Source organism: Jatropha curcas, chromosome 2 (genome assembly GCF_041381405.1).
Source record: "Jatropha curcas cultivar XTBG-Jc1 chromosome 2, XTBG_Jcur_1.0, whole genome shotgun sequence".
NCBI lineage: Eukaryota > Viridiplantae > Streptophyta > Magnoliopsida > Malpighiales > Euphorbiaceae > Jatropha > Jatropha curcas.
In genome coordinates, this window is record NC_143152.1 from 18863402 (window position 1) to 18881458 (window position 18057).

General features: G+C 38.7%; 1 long non-coding RNA gene across 1 annotated transcript; it reads right to left on the reverse strand.

Annotated features, from left to right (window-relative positions):
• Nucleotides 1–6295: 6295 nt before the first annotated feature.
• On the reverse strand, nt 6296–8775 carry LOC149498335 (uncharacterized). The gene is made up of 3 exons (XR_016319402.1): nt 8203–8775; nt 8003–8072; nt 6296–6494 (listed from the first exon to the last, which is right to left on the reverse strand). It is a non-coding gene; the product is annotated as an uncharacterized LOC149498335 (long non-coding RNA).
• Nucleotides 8776–18057: the final 9282 nt, after the last annotated feature.

Genomic DNA, 18057 nt, shown 5'->3' on the forward strand with positions numbered 1-18057 from the left:
TTTCATGAAGAAGTCAGAAACAGATGGGGAGTATAAAGGGGTCGAAAATGAGTTCTAATCTCACGGCAGAACATATCTAACATGAATTCAGCAAGTTAACCAATACATACAAAATTCCCAAAATTCATTCAAAAGCCTAACCATGTAAAAACAACTTAAACAAGTGAAAGTATAATTGCACTAACCTTCAAACCAAGCTTTAACAAGCTCAAGCTTTGGTCTTGCCCTTATCCTTGGTGGAAGGCTCTCCACCCTCTACATGTAAGACACTCAAAATCAAACAAAGAAAACACAAACAAAAGAAGAAGTGGAGCATGATTTAGCATGTATATGCTAAAGAAAACTCTAAACCCCAACATAAATACCTTATCCTAAAATCACTTACCAAGTAGGAAAAATCACCAAATTCCTTGAAATTAGTCACCAAATATTACTTCTCTAGCTTCAATCTCTAATATGTCTTAATTAACTCAAGTTGTATGGGTGATTTTGATGTGTTTACTAAGGAAAAATTGAAGAAGAAGAAGAAGAAGAAGAAGAAGAAGACGTAGGAAAAGAAGAAGAAGGATAGTGTTGCCCAATTAATGGAGGAGATAATGATTTACTCCATAAAAATTGGATGGCTAGGATTGAATGTAAATCTAATCTAATGGCTACAAATATTCTCCAAATTAAATTCCTTCAAAATATTATGTAACACAACAAAATTCTCAAATTTACTCCATAAAAATAATTCTTTGAAGTTCCTTAATTAATCTAACACCATTTCAAATTTCATCCACACAACTATTGCCTCTAATTTCCTTCATTAATATCACACCTTAAGTCACTACGCACTAATTCTCTAAAATTCTCCAAAAATATTCATTACTTACTTTCTACCCATAAAAACCATGCATGCATGCTCCAAAAATGTGATAGAACCTATTACCTATATATAATAATTTTTCTAGACCAAAATAATACCGACTCCCGGACCGATAGTACTATTCACAGACAGATAAACTACTATTTCAACACAGAAAAAAATAGGGCGTTACAGCTCTTCCCCCCTTAAAGAATTTCGTCCTCGAAATTCACCTGAATTAAATAACTGAGGATGCTGTTGTCTCATAATGTCTTCACTTTCCCATGTAGCTTCCTCGGTCTTATGGTTTCTCCAAAGAACCTTTACCAAAGGAATTCTCTTATTCCTTAGCTCCTTGACTTCCCTAGCAAGTATCCTCACCGGTTCTTCCTCATAAGTTAAATCTTGCTCAATAGTAATAGATTCCACTGCTATCACATGTGATGGGTCGGACCGATACCTTCTCAACATAGATACGTGGAAAACATTATGTATCCTGTCCAGGTCTGGTGGTAAAGCTAGTCTATAGGCTAATGGACCCACACGCTCAATAATCTCATATGGACCAATGAACCTAGGACTAAGCTTACCCTTTCTTCCAAATCTCAATATCTTTTTCCACGGAGATACCTTAAGGAAAACCTTATCTCCCACTGCATACTCTATATCTTTCCTCTTCAAGTCGGCATAGGACTTCTGACGATCTGAAGCTGCTTTCAATCTATCTCTGATAATTCTGACCTTATCCTCTGTGTCCCGAATCAAATCCGGACCTATAATCTTGCCCTCACTCAACTCTGACCAACATAGTGGCGTCCTACATCTCCTACCATATAGTGCTTCAAAAGGGGCCATCTGAATACTCGACTGATAACTGTTATTATAGGCGAATTCGACAAGTCGAATGTACTTCTCCCAACTACCCTCAAACTCAATAACACAAGCTCGTAACATATCCTCCAAAATCTGAATAACCCGCTCTGACTGACCATCTGTCTGAGGATGAAAAGCTGTACTGAAATTCAGTTTAGTACCCAGGGCCTCATGTAGCTTCTTCCAAAATCTAGAAGTAAATCTCGGATCTCTATCTGAAATGATGGATAAAGGAACTCCATGTAATCTCACTATCTCATCTATATAAAGCTCTGCATACTGCTCCATAGTGAAGTCGGTCCTAACAGGAAGAAAATGTGCTGACTTAGTTAGTCTGTCAACTATTACCCATACAGCATCTTTCTTTTTAGGAGTTAAAGGCAATCCAGTCACGAAATCCATTGTAACCTTATCCCATTTCCACTCTGGAATAGCAGTAGGGTGTAACAAACCAGAAGGGAACTGATGCTCTGCTTTCACTTGCTGGCACGTCAAACACTTCGACACATAATCTGTGATATCCCTCTTCATCGCCGGCCACCAATACTGTGATTTCAAATCCTGATACATCTTATTACTGCCAGGATGCATAGCATAAGGACTACTATGAGCTTCCTTTAAGATACTCTTTCTCAGCTCTGTCATTTTAGGCACACAAATTCGATCCCCAAAGTACAAGTAGTCGTCATCTTTAATCATAAATCTCTTTTTCTCACCCTTTCTGACTAGGCCTTTCCACAAAGTAATAGTCTCATCACCCTGCTGTGCATCTCTAATCTGTTGTAGTAGGCTAGGTTTCACCATCAGCTCTGCTACAAGAGTACCATCTCTAGTCACAGATAAGCGTGCATTCATAGCACGAAGAGCAACTAATGCCTTTCTACTGAGTGCATCTGCCACGACATTAGCTCTACCCGGGTGGTAATCAATAGTGAAATCATAGTCCTTAAGTAGCTCTAACCATCTGCGCTGCCTCAAGTTAAGCTCTCTCTGCGTAAGCAGATACTTAAGGCTCTTATGATCCGTATACAAGTGGCATTTCTCACCATACAAGTAATGTCTCCAAAGCTTCAAGGCAAACACAATAGCTGCTAACTCCAAATCATGAGTAGGGTAGTTTTTCTCATGTGGCTTAAGCTGTCGGGAAGCATAAGCAATCACCTTGCTCTCTTGCATAAGCACACAACCCAAACCATTATGCGAAGCATCACTATAAACATCATATGGTCTGCCTGGAGCTGGCTGTGTCAAAACTGGAGCCTCAGTAAGCATCGCCTTAAGCTGCTCAAAACTACTCTGGCATCTATCAGTCCACTCAAAACGGACATCCTTACAGAGAAGTCTAGTCAAAGGGGCTGCAATAAGAGAAAACCCCTTGACAAACCTCCTGTAATATCCAGCCAAACCTAAGAAACTTCGAATTTCTGTAACATTCGTAGGTGGCTTCCAATCAAGCACTGCCTCAATCTTCTTCGGGTCCACCCGAATACCCTTGGCAGAAACAACATGCCCTAAGAAAGCAATCTCAGTCAACCAAAATTCACACTTACTGAGCTTGGCATATAACTGTCGGTCTCTCAAGGTCTGTAGAACTGTTCGTAGGTGGTGATCATGATCCTCTCTAGTCGGAGAGTACACCAAAATATCATCAATAAAAACCACCACAAACTGATCCAAATAAGGATGGAAGATCCGGTTCATCAGGTCCATAAACACTGCTGGAGCATTAGTCAACCCAAATGGCATCACTAAAAACTCATAGTGACCGTAGCGTGTCCTGAAAGCAGTCTTAGGTACATCTGATCCCTTCACCCTTAGCTGATGATAACCTGATCTTAGATCTATCTTCGAGAATACACTAGCCCCTCTCAACTGATCAAACAAATCATCTATCCGAGGCAATGGATATCGATTCTTCACAGTAACTTTGTTAAGTTGTCTGAAATCAATACACAATCTAAGTGAGCCATCCTTCTTCTTTACAAACAATACTGGAGCACCCCATGGAGATACACTAGGACGAATAAAACCCTTATCAAGCAACTCCTGAATCTGTATTTTTAACTCTTTCAATTCAGCAGGTGCCATTCGATACGGAGCAATGGATATCGGTGCAGTACCAGGCATAACCTCAATACCAAACTCAACCTCTCTCTCAGGAGGTAAACCAGGCAACTCCTCTGGAAACACATCCGAAAAATCACATACTGTGGGTATATCATGAACACTAGGAGATTCTGACTCTGGAGCAAGTACACAGGCTAAGTAGGCCTCACAACCATGCTGGATCAGTCTTCTAGCAGAAGAAGCAGAAATAAAATTAGAGAGGTAATCCGACCTCTCACCCGTAACTATAATCTCCTCACCAGATGAAGTCTGGAGTGTAATCCTCTTAAGTCTACAATCAACAATGACCCCATGTCTAGACAGCCAATCCATACCCAATATCACATCATACTCCTGAAAAGGCAACTCTATCAAATCACCTAGAAATACATACTCATGAATGACTAAAGGGCAATCTCTATACACCCGATTAACTACTACACTTTGACCCAAAGGGCTCGTTACCTCAACGCTGTGCTCTAATGTATCAGCATGCATACTACCCAATCTACCCACAGGGATGCATATGTATGAATGCGTGGAGCCCGGATCAATCAAAGCAAGTACAAAAGTGTCAAAGATAGAGAAGGTACCTGCGATGACATCCGGTGCATCCCGCTGCTCCCTGGTCCTGATGGCATAAGCCCTCGCCTGTGCTCTAGCCTCGGGTCTCTCCACAGTCTCAGAAACTGGTCTCTCACTCCTCGTACCAGAGCCCTCACTACGGCCTCTACCTCTGCCTCTCTGACCATAGGGAGCTGGCCTCCCAACCTGGTGAGTTGGACTAGTCACTGTCATAGGACAATCCCTGATCATATGCTCAGTGGATCCACATCGAAAGCAAGGTTTAATGCCCCAACACACTCCCACATGTCTCCTGCCACAGTGAATGCAAATCGGTAGACCTAACCCTGCAGTACCTCCACCACTAGCAACAGATGAAGCCGGAGGAGCTGGTCTCGTATATATACCCCGACCAATTGTCTGACCTGGTCTGACCCCCATCTGCGGTCCGCCTCTAAATCTCTTGCTACTAGACTGGACCCCTAAAGTCTGTCCAGATGTAGCACTCTGAAATCTCTTATACTGACTACTCTGCTGGGCCCTCTGACCTCTAGCCTGTCTCTCATTCCGAATAAGCTCAAGCTCTGTAGCAGCCTTCACTAAACCAGCTAATGTAGTGTGGGGCTGGGATGTCAAGTGCATCCTATACTCATCCAGTAACCCCTTCCGAAACCGCTTACACCGATCTGCCTCAGTAGGGACCAACTTACAAGCATACCTACTCAACCGCAGAAACTCTCGCTCATACTCGGAGATAGTCATCCGTCCCTGTCTAAGCTCAAGGAACTCTGCTATCCTCTGATCCGTGTATAACTCCCCTACATATTTCTCCCGAAAAGCAGAGAGAAAGAAATCCCAAGTAACATCCTCAGCTTTTGCTGTCTTCACCATAGACTCCCACCATAGGTAAGCCTCTTCCTTTAGCAAGGAAACAGCACAAATCAATCTATCTGCAGGAGTACACTGCATCTGGTCCAAAACCCTCTCTGTAGCTTGGAGCCAAAATTCTGCTGCAGAAGGATCATCATCTCTCCGACCCATAAAATCCTCAACACGATACTTCCTCAGTCTCTCTACCGGGGTATGAACTGGAACAGGGGCTGGTGCGACTGGAGTCTGGGGAACAGCTCCCGCAGCTTGCCTCAATGCAGCTACCAACTGTTGTACCAAATCACCCTGATTAGGCCCCGCAGGACCCATAGTAGCCTGCCCTACAACCGAGGCACGCACTGCATCGGAACCCAGAATGCCACCAGCGACACCACCAGCTGGCATATCACCCTCTACCATAGCACCCTCTGGAGGGGCATAACTATCCACCTCCTCATCCGGCAAGTTCTGAGACATCACTAAACACCTACAAAGACCAGCGGAGTCGCATCAGAGAGAAATTCCCACAACAGACTAATATGGCATGTATTTAACTTAAATCACTTATATCATTACTCCAAAGTGGATAAACTCTCATACCAAATCATATCTCCTAGAATTGTCTAAACCTATGCTCTGATACCAAAAATTGTAACACCCACAGACCAATCTCAGAGAACCAGACGGTGGATGCCACAATCGGTGCCGGAGCACCATCTTATGTCACTATAAAAGCTAGATCACAAATTAGAAGTGGTTAAATTTTCATAAGGAGGCAAGTAATTACCAGTTTTTTTTGTATTATTAATTTTTATTTTTTTTTACAAAAATAATGTTTAAGAAAATTCCTACGAAAATTTCACAAGAGTTTCCCCTAAAAATTTACTTGCCACACAAAGAAAATATACACACTTCCAATTTTTTTTTAAACCCCCAAACCTCCAATTCAACAACATACTACAAGCACTTCTAAATATCCATCAATATACGCATAATATTCGAAACACATTCTTTTCAAGGAATCTCTAATCATCATACACCAAAAATATAATAAGGTGTTATTTCTTTAAATAATCATAACTCTTAATACATGACAAACTTATTATATCCAACGTTCACAACACAATATTTATATACATGCCAAAAATCACCATTTACAAAATATCCTACCCAAGATGTGATATCTACTCTGATGCTCGTCCTCTGGTCTTGAAGAACACCCTCCGCTCCTAACCTGCGCGTGATAAAAATCAACGCGCTGAGTGGAAGACTCAGTGGTGCTCAATAACCAACAATTTAATTAACAATAGCCAAGGCAAAACTTAAATTACTCAACTATATAAATACCGAAATCGCATTCATTTAATTCAAATACTTTGAAAGCAATGAGAAGATTATAAATACAAATATGTCTTCATTCTTTTATAGCAACAATAAAATTTCATTTTTCGTTAAGGCTCATACTCATACAGAATGAACATAAGCAGATTTGATCGTGGCCTATGTTAGCGCCACCCCCATCACATACTCGTGGCCTATGAAAGCACCACCGTGGCCTATGAAAGCACCACCCCCATCACACAATCGTGGCCTATGAAAGCACCACCGTGGCCTATGAAAGCACCACCCCATCACACAAATAAGCGCGTCCGCCTATTTATAAGGGTTGATAACCCTAGCATATGATCATAGCTTCACAATAAGAAAATCCATCTCATCATACTACGTCTCAATCATGCATAGTAGAGCCTAAATCAAAAGCATTCTTTCACAAAAGCAATAATTCTTAATCAAAACCTCTTCATTTAGTACTCATCAGTTCAAATATTTTACTCAAAACACTATAAATGTATATATACTTAATATAATATAAAAGTACATAAATCAAGAACTTTTCAGCATTGTTATAAACTTGACCTTTGCTGGGTTTTTAACACATAATTTGAGTTATGGGTCTCCAAATTGAATGAAATTAGATTCATTAGAAAGCTAAGCCAAAATGCTACAAATGTTCAGAAGGGACCACAGCCCAGATCAAAGAGTAAGATAGCAAACAAAAGCTCAGAACATAGACCAACAGATCAGACCTGAGTCAGCAGAACCAAGTCCAATGTTTCTTGAATTCCTACTTCACCAAACACTCAAATGAAACCAATCCAGAACGAGAGAATTCTCAAGACACAGGGAAACAACTTTTATGAATAACTCAGAACCTACTAATGTCATTATAGTGGTCAAAATGGGCACTCAATTGAGTAATACCTGGAGCCTGTCACAACAGAGTCAGTTTGGGTGTTTTAGCCATAAGTTGAGCTATGTATCGTCAAATTGGACACAAGAAGATGGGTTGGAAAGACAAGAAGTAAAGCTAAAACTTTTATGAAGAACATAAGACGTTATTTGGCCATTTATGTGGTCAAAATGGACAATAATTTCGGATATACTGGTAAGACACCATAACAGAACCAGTTTTGGTATTTAAATCATAAGTTGAGCTACAAGTACTGGAATTAGACATAAAAATATGTTTTGGAAAGCTAAGAAATAGAGCTGCAACTTTCATGAAGAAGTCAGAAACAGATGGGGAGTATAAAGGGGTCGAAAATGAGTTCTAATCTCACGGCAGAACATATCTAACATGAATTCAGCAAGTTAACCAATACATACAAAATTCCCAAAATTCATTCAAAAGCCTAACCATGTAAAAACAACTTAAACAAGTGAAAGTATAATTGCACTAACCTTCAAACCAAGCTTTAACAAGCTCAAGCTTTGGTCTTGCCCTTATCCTTGGTGGAAGGCTCTCCACCCTCTACATGTAAGACACTCAAAATCAAACAAAGAAAACACAAACAAAAGAAGAAGTGGAGCATGATTTAGCATGTATATGCTAAAGAAAACTCTAAACCCCAACATAAATACCTTATCCTAAAATCACTTACCAAGTAGGAAAAATCACCAAATTCCTTGAAATTAGTCACCAAATATTACTTCTCTAGCTTCAATCTCTAATATGTCTTAATTAACTCAAGTTGTATGGGTGATTTTGATGTGTTTACTAAGGAAAAATTGAAGAAGAAGAAGAAGAAGAAGAAGAAGAAGACGTAGGAAAAGAAGAAGAAGGATAGTGTTGCCCAATTAATGGAGGAGATAATGATTTACTCCATAAAAATTGGATGGCTAGGATTGAATGTAAATCTAATCTAATGGCTACAAATATTCTCCAAATTAAATTCCTTCAAAATATTATGTAACACAACAAAATTCTCAAATTTACTCCATAAAAATAATTCTTTGAAGTTCCTTAATTAATCTAACACCATTTCAAATTTCATCCACACAACTATTGCCTCTAATTTCCTTCATTAATATCACACCTTAAGTCACTACGCACTAATTCTCTAAAATTCTCCAAAAATATTCATTACTTACTTTCTACCCATAAAAACCATGCATGCATGCTCCAAAAATGTGATAGAACCTATTACCTATATATAATAATTTTTCTAGACCAAAATAATACCGACTCCCGGACCGATAGTACTATTCACAGACAGATAAACTACTATTTCAACACAGAAAAAAATAGGGCGTTACAGAAGAAGTCAAATCGGAAATGAATTCCACAATCAAAATTAAGTCAGAATTGAATTCTGCCCCAGCAGCAAGCCGGAAATAAATTCCGCACCAAGACGGAAAGGAATTCCGCACTAACATCAAGACGGAGATGAATTCCGCACCAGCCGAGCACGAAGTTCGCATCCCGGAAGGAACTACGAAAGACCTGATTCTCCCCATCCCCCGAAGAGTTCTTGGAGATACGTAGGCAGCCACAAAGGCGCGGTCACAAACATAAGTTTGCATCATAAATAGCATTTTCTCTTTGCCAATATAAAAAATAAAAAATAAAAAAAAGAGAAGAAAAGAAAAATAAAAGCTGGAGTTGAAAACCCGAAAGGGCGGCTTCAGGCAAGAATTGTGCCCGCTAGGCTGAAAACCCGAAAGGGCGGTCTAGGCAAAAGTTAGGGCAAAGAGCCTGCTAGAGTCGAAAACCCGAAAGGGCGGCTACTAGGCAAAAGTTAAGGCCAAAAAAAAAAAAAAAAAAAAAAAAAAAAAAAAAAAAAAGGTGCTTTCAAAGGTCTCCTTGGGAGTATATAAATCATTTTTTCCAGGAATCACTAAGTTCCTTCGAGTCAAAATTCACTACAAGAAAACTTTGGGTCTCTAAATCGAGTCTCTAAAATCAAGTCTCCATCACCAGTGGTCATTTCACAACGGGCCACAAAAATTGAGTCATTCTCAAAAGTTCGTTTTGAAAGCATCACTCTTTGAGTCATTCCTCGAAGAAAGAGGGAGAGAGAAAAATGTCAAAACAATCCCTAAAAAAGTGTCAAACATAATCATTGAGAGGTAATTCTTTAATACCTCGTCTCCACTCGGACCATCGTTTCTTCGATCCTTTCAGACGAGCGATGTCATCCACATTGTCCGTTTCCTCGAGTCATATAAGTAACCTTGTTCTCTTTGATTCCTCGATCGAAAGGACAAATACAACACCAATGTTTTGAAGTATTCCATGGTCAGCACCATTCTGGGGGCAAGAAGTGATAAGAACCTTCACCATTCTCCCATCACAGAAGTAATCACAGAATTTTAGTCTTTCATTAAGAAGAAATTCTGTTTCAGCTAATAAAGGCATCAATTCCCTCAAGCAGGGGGCAAAATCCTCCAAGTCGAATTCAGGGGCAAGTGTTATAAAAAAAAAAACATACACAACCCAGGGTGGAACCCAACCATCGTCAATCTCTTTTACCCAAACCCAGGGTAGAACCCGGTTAATGGTTAACTTTCTTATATAAAACCTAGGGTGAAACCCTAACCAATAACCAACCCTTTTTCATCCAAAACCAAGCCATTTGATCATTTCGACTTTAGGTGGACCCTTGGTTCTCAATGAGAAAAGTAAAAATAAAGCAAATCTCTTTTCAAGCCCTCATTAAGAGGCAAAACATCTTTTCAAGTCCTCTAAGAGGCCAAACATCTTTTCTAGCCCTCATTAAGAGGCAAAACATCTTTTCAAAGTCCTCTAAGAGGCAAAACATCTTTTCAAGCCCTCATTAAGAGGCAAAATCTATTTTCAAGATCTCATTAAGAGGCAAAACCTCTTTTTCAAGTCCTCTAAGAGGCAAAATTTCTTTTTAAGTCCTCAAAGAGGCAAAAACATCTTTAAATTGCAAACATAAATCCTTGCATTCGATCATTTCATTTCAAGGAAAAACCCAACGGCGGGGTTCCCTCCTCTGCCTATCCTCAAAATTTGGTCTTCAAACAACCACCGACGCCCATAAATCATTTTTATGGTTGCCGGTGGGGGGCAACTGTGAACACTCAAATTTTGAGGCTCAAAAGCCTGTTTTCTTCCGGACTGCGAACAGTCCGGCCGGACCGGAGGCCTTTCGGAAAGTTCATCGGAAATATGCCAATATGGTACTTGAAACGTCCGGAAAATTACGAGGATCTCGGAACTGGTCTCGGAATATTTTTTGGAGGTCCGGAACTCCCGGAAAAGCCCCCGGAATAAACCTGCCTGCCCCGGTGGCTCAGCCACCGGAGCCAGCCACCGAGCCGGCGGCCCATCCCGGCGGCTCAGCCGCCGGGAAGGCCGCCGACCCGGCGGCCCAGCCGCCGAAAGACCGGCGCTTGGCTGCGGGAAGGCCGCCGAGTCGGCGGCCCAGCCGCCGAGCCGGCGGCCCATCCCGGCGGCCCAGCCGCCGGGCAGGCCGCCGACGAACCGGCGGCCCGGCCGCCGGGCGGGCCGCCGAGACCCGGCGGCCCGACCGCTGAGACCCGGCGGCCCGGCCGCCGGGAGGGCCGCCGATCCGGCGGCTCAGCCGGCGGCCCGGCCGCCGAGACTTGGCGGCCCGGCCGCCGGGCGGGCCGCCGAGCCGGCGGTCCATCCGGCGACCCAGCCACCGGAAACAGTCCGTTTTGCGCCTATAAATACAGGCCTCGGGCCTCCTTTTTTCCTCACTCAGTCTGTGTTGACGGACGCTCCTTCTCCCTCTCGCTCCTTGCGATTCTTTACTGCTTTTTTGCATTTTAATTTAGCTTTTATTGCTTTCTTTCTTTGTTAAGTGGTCATTAAAATTAAAATTAATTAATATTCCCTTAACGAGGAGCTTAACCTGGAGTTAAGAAGTGGCCGCCGATTAAATCAGGTACATGAACTAAACTCTGCCTATTTAATTTTAGCATTTCATACATTCTTCTCTTCTACTCCTAATAATTCTATAACTGCATAAATGCATTCATGACATCTTTAGGCAAATGAACTGCCTCAAATAGATAAGTTTAGGCTAAATGCCCGGTTAATAAATAATCGTGGTATTAAAGCCTAAAATTCGACAATACTGGCTAAAAGCCTAGTTAATCAATAACTATGGTGAAATTGCCTTTATTTCGAACAGTTTTTGGCTTAAGTCTAATTAATCAATAATTGTGACTAAAAGGCCCTAATTAAACACTTTTTTTTATTATGGCAATAAATTGCCTATATTTCAATTTAATTAATCACTTTAGGCAAACAAATTACCTATAAGTGAGAATTGATCAAGTTTTTCAGCGATAAATCGCTCAAATCAAAATTTTTGCTAAAAGCCTTTAATAAATCACTTTTGGCAAACAAATTGCCTACAAGTGAGAATTAATCAGTTTTCAAGTCGCTTAAAGCAATATTTTGGCTAAAAGCCTTTAATAATCGCTTTTGGCAAACAAATTGCCTACAAGTGAGAATTAATTCTTTTTTCATAGCGACAAATCGCTTGAATCAAAGCTTTGGCAAAATGCCTTAAAACTAATCAATCTTTTGGCTTTAAAGCCTTAAATCAATTCATTTTGGCACAATTGCCTTAAATCAATCAATTCTGGCGACAATCGCCCAATCAACTTTTTGGCAACAATTGCCTAAATCAACTCTTTTCGGCTAAAAGCCTTAAATCAATTTTTGGCGTCAAACGCCCAATCAACTTTTGGCAAACAAATTGCCTAAATCAAACTTTTTGGCTAAAAGCCTCAAATCATCAATTTTGGCAATAAAATTGCCTTAATCATTTTGGCGACAATCGCCCAACAAAACACCTTTGGCACAAATGCCTTAATCATTTTGGCGACAAATCGCCTAACCAATCTTTTGGCTAAAAGCCTTAAAATCAATCATTTTGGCAATCAAATTGCCTAAATCAATCTTTTTGGCTAAAAGCCTTAAATCAGTCAATTTTTGGCAATAAAATTGCCCAATCAACATTTTGGCAACAAATGCTTAAAACAATCAATTCTTTGGCAGAATGCCTAAACAAAAATGCACAAAGCATACACACACTCATGCATTAAGCATCCCATTCAAAGCCCTTCAAAGAAGGCCTATCGAACTACGTTGACTTTGATCTTCCATTCAAACGGAAGTACGTAGGCACGTTCGGGATCTAACCCCGGGCGGCAAGTCGTATCACATAACCTAGTTTCATCAGCATGACATAGTCTCGGGATCCACCTCGGGTTCGAAGACCATGCCTTAGACATTGGGCTAATTAATCTAGTAACTAGGTTAATTAAAATTGGAGTCACTTAGGGTTTTTCCTAGTTTACCCTAAAACAATTAAACAAGGTGGCGACTCATTCATTCACGTGCATTTCTTCCTTTAGTCACATGCATTCACATGCCTATGGCATTTTGGGGAGGGGTCCACAGTACTTAATCATCAGAATATCATGTGTTCTCCCCTTTTTTGTCATCATACTAGAGGGTTAGTAAAATCAGAGCAAAATAAGCAAATAATAAGCATAACAAAAAAAAAAAAAAAGAATTCAAACAACACAACCTACAAAGACACAAAAAAAAAGTTCATAAAACATAAACAGATCAAATAAAAAAAAATCAGAGGGATTTGGAGTCAGTTCTAAGTCTCTTAGAACTTCTGAGGTTCTGTGTAGGAGAGGTTTCAATAGAACTCTCAGAATGTTTAGAAGAGGGATGCAGAGGAGGCTTCCTTCCATGAACTCTGTGTTTACCAGCAGAGTGCTTTACTCTCTTTGGCTTTTCTGAGGTAGGAGTGTAGGGTGTTCCTTTGACCTTTAGAGTAGCTAGCCTTCTCTCATTAATATTCTTCATTCTTTCTAAGGATTCAATGGGGGACTGATTGTGTGCAATAACAGCCTTACTTTGTTTAATAGCCTCATCAAGCTCCTTATTGTGCTCTTCAATAAGCTCTTTTTTTATTCTGTCCAGCATAGTTTCTCTACTCCTTTGTACTGACAAAAGTTCAGATTCCTTCTCATCCTTAACCTCAATTTCTTTTTCTTCTTCACTCAATTCTAATTTTTCTGTTTCAACATCACTGGCTTCCTCAATCTCTACTATCCTTCTTTCTCAATCTTTTCAGAATTCTTTTTCTCTTCAGTCTTAACTTTAACTTTCTCTTTTTCTTCTTCTATTTCCCTTTCTGATTCTGCTCAACTTCAGCCACTGTCTCCTTTTCTTCATCGGTTTCTTCCTTCTTTTTTTCTTCTAATTTCTATTTCTTTTCTTTCTTCTCTGCTTCTTCTAATTTAACTTTTCCTTTTCCCTCTCTTCTTTTCTTCTTCTCAGCTTCTTCTTCTTTTTCTTCTTTTTCTTCTTCACTTCCGTTTTCTTTTTCCTCAACACCTTCTTCATCTTTTAATTTCAAAGATCCACTATCTAACTTTGAAACACTGTGACCCTCGTTATCATCTAAGTTCACTTTTAAAAACTCAAACACAGGGGTAAGCACCATGCCATAGGGTAATTTCTTAAGGCTATTTTGCATTTTGTCAAAAATAGTGTGACACAGATTGAAGGGTTTCTTCCCAGTTATGTGCCACATTATGCACATCTCAAACCTGATTAACATAAGTGAGCAAAGCACCCTTTGGGTAAATATAGTGCACAATCAATTTATACAGCCACTTCATACTGTCAGTTAAATTTGAACACTCAATTATACCCTGTTTTTCTGCATAACCTTTCTTCATAATTTTCTTTACAAATTCTTCCTTTTTGTATCCATTTACCCTAGAAATATCTTTGATTTTTGTTACTCTAGACCCAGTGTTTGGTATCTCTAAAATCTTGCTCAAATCATCGTAAGACAATGCTTTTAAGAGAACCATAAAATTCCTTTACCACATTCTCATAACAAAGTCTGTTCAAAGATAAAAAATCCATCCATCCCTAGAACTCAAAAAGTTTCCCAAAGTTGAACTCGTCCTTTCCAAAGAACTTCCAAACAATTGCATAAGAGCGCATAAGAGGGTATGGAGAAAGAATAGATTTACCTTTGTTGCGAGAACCAAAGACCCGTTCCTTTGATTTTTATGTTTTCGCTTTTTCTTTCTTTGATTCCTTAACAAATTTATTCTGCTTCGATTCTTTCTGTTCATACTTCTTAGATAGCCTCTTAAGAAGTTGAAGTTCTTGTTCCGTCAAGGAGTCTGAGGAGGAAGAGGTGGAACTCGATCCGGCCATGTTAGGGTTTTGAAGCAAAAAATGTTTTAGGGTTTCGTTGTAAGAAGGGAAAAGAGAAGATAAAACAGTTTTTAATAGAGAAGCAAATCGACTAATTTAAGAAGATATAAGCTTTAGGAAAGAAGAAAACACTTAAAAAAGAAGTTATAATAAAGAGGAAAAATTTTAAGAAATAAAAGAAAATAGTTTTAAGGAAAACTAAATCAACACGTACAAAACAAAATTCAAATAAAAGAAATAAAGAAAATGCCGCCAAAACCACAAAATAAAGTAAACTAAGAAATTGATTGTTTAAAATTTCGTCTAAAAATTAAAATCTGATGGTGACATTAGAACTTCACATCAGGGCATTATGCATCTCTTTTAGACAAAAACGTTTTTCAAAGTCAAACAGAACACAATATTAGAACATAACACAAAGCAAGTCTTTTAATTTCAAATATAGAAAGCATTTGAGAACATACTTGTAGAGTTTTAAAGTTAAGAATTTAGAACCAACATACCAAGTTCTCTTCTAATTAAGCAGAATTGGCTTTCACTTAAAGGTTTAGTAAAAATGTCTGCCAATTGCTTCTCTATAGGAATGAACTCGATCAGTATATCACCTTTTTGAATATGATCACGTATGAAGTGATGTCTGAGTTCATATGCTTGGTTCTAGAATACTGGACTGGATTCTTGGATAAGTTGATGGCGCTTACATTATCGCAATTAATTAGTACTGTTTCTAATTTCAGACTGTAGTCTGCCAATTGTTGCTTGATCCATAGAACTTGTGCGACACAGCTGCCAGCAATAATATATTCTACTTCTACAGTAGAGAGAGCAACAGATGTCTGTTTCTTGCTAAACCATGATACAAGGGCACTACCTAAAAACTGGCAAGTTCCAGACGTGCTTATTCTATCTATTCTACTTCCTGCAAAATCAGAATCAATATACCCAACATGATTAAATGTATCACCTTTAGAATACCACAGACCCAGATTAGAAGTTCCACAAAGATATCTTGGAATTCTTTTTACAACAATTAAATGAGATTCTTTGGGACTCGATTGAAATCTAGCACATAAACAAACACTAAAGTGAATGTCAGGTTTGCTTGCCGTTAGATACAGTAAAGAACCAATCATACTTCTAAACAATTTGATATTCACATCCTTACCTTTTTCATCTTTTCCTAATTTTGAGGATGGACTCATTGGTGTACTACATACCTTGGCATTTTCCATTTTGAACCGTTTCAACAATTCTCTAGTATATTTTCCTTGGTTTATGAAAATTTCATTTTCACATTGTTTGATTTGAAGTCCAAGAAAGAAATTTAATTTTCCCATCATGCTCATTTCGAACTCACCCTGCATAATCTTAGAAAATTCCTTACAAAGAAGGTTATTAGTAGAACCAAAGATTATGTCATCAACATAGATTTGTACAACTAAAATATCATGTGCTTTATTTTAATAAATAGTGTTGTATCAACCTTTCCTCTTGAAAAACCATTTTCTAATAAAAACTTACTTAATCTTTCATACCAAGCTCTAGGAGCTTATTTCAAACCATAAAGAGCTTTATTAAGTTTGTAAACATGATTTGGTTTATCATAGACTTCAAAACCAAGTGGTTGTTCTACATACACTTCTTCATTTAGAAAACCATTTAGAAAAGCACTTTTCACATCCATTTGATATAACATGAAGTTTTTAAAACATGCAAATGCATAAAGCATTCTAATGGCCTCAAGTCTAGCAACTGAGGCAAAGGTTTTATCAAAATCGATGCCTTCCTCTTGGTTGTACCCTTGAGCCACTAACCTTGCTTTATTTCTCACAACATTATCTTGTTCATCAAGCCTATTTCTAAATACTCATTTTATTCCAATAACAGAATGGTTTTTAGGTCTAGAAACAAGTTTCCAAAGTTGGTTTATCTCAAATTGATTTAGTTCTTCCTGCATAGCAAGAATCCAACTTTCATCATTTTGAGCATCTTCTAAGTTTTTAGGTTCTAATTGAGAAATGAAAGCAACATTCCCAAAATATCTCTTATATTGAGATCTAGTCATCATCCTTTCTGAAGGATTATCCATGCTATCCTCTTTTGGATGTATCTGTGGAATCGCCATTCTTTTGGTAATTGACAATTTTCATTTTCTATTTCTGGCATTTGACTTCTATTTTCATTCTGATCTTCATGTTCATCTTATGGTTCAGCCTGATTATTAACATTCTGCTCATTTTCTGGCTATTCTAATTGTTCTGATTGTTCATTCTGCTTTTCTTGATTAGAATCTACAACATCATCATTTTCTAAAATTCAGGGCCCTATTTAGAATATAACAGGTAGTGTTAACGGCTTCTGCCCAGAAATACTTTGGTAATTTAGAATCACTCAACATGGTTCTGGCCATTTCTTGAAGTGTTCTATTCTTGCATTCTACTACTCCATTTTATTAAGGTGTTCTAGGTGCTGAGAAGATATGGAAGATTCCTGATTCTTTGCAAAAAGCATCGAATTTCTGATTTTCAAATTCTCCTCGATGATCACTTCTAATTGCAGAGATGTTGTATCCTTTCTTATTTTGTATTCTCTTGCAAAGAGGAACAAACATGTCATATGACTCATCCTTATTTCTAAGGAAGAGTGTCCAGGTGAATCTAGAATATTCATCTATAATAACAAATGCATAGAATTTACCTCCAAGACTAGAAGGAGTAATAGGTCCGAATAAATCAAGGTGTAGTAATTCTAAAGGTCTAAAAGTAAAAACCATGCCCTTAGATTTGAAAGATGTTCTGGTTTGTTTGCCCAATTGACAAGCATCACAAATGTGATCTTTTTCAAATTTCAACTTTAGCAAACCTCGAAGCAAGTCTTTCTTAGACAGTTTAGAAATAAGGTGCATGCTTGCATTTCCAAGTCTTCTATGCCATCACCAACTAGAATTATCAATAGAAACTAAGCATATGTCTAGGTTATGCATATCAGAGAGATCTACCATGTATATATTTTCAAACCTTTTTCCAACAAATAAAGTTTTGTTATCATGCATGTTCTGAATTTCACAATAAGAGGGTTCAAAGATCACTCTTCTATTTTTATCACAAATCTGACTCACACTTAATAGGTTATAATGTAATCCTTCTATTAAGCATACATCTTCTATTGAAGGATTAGAACCTACCACACCAATACCAACGATTTTACCTTTTGCTTTGTCTTCAAAGCTTACTGTACCTCCCTTTTTCTTTTCTAA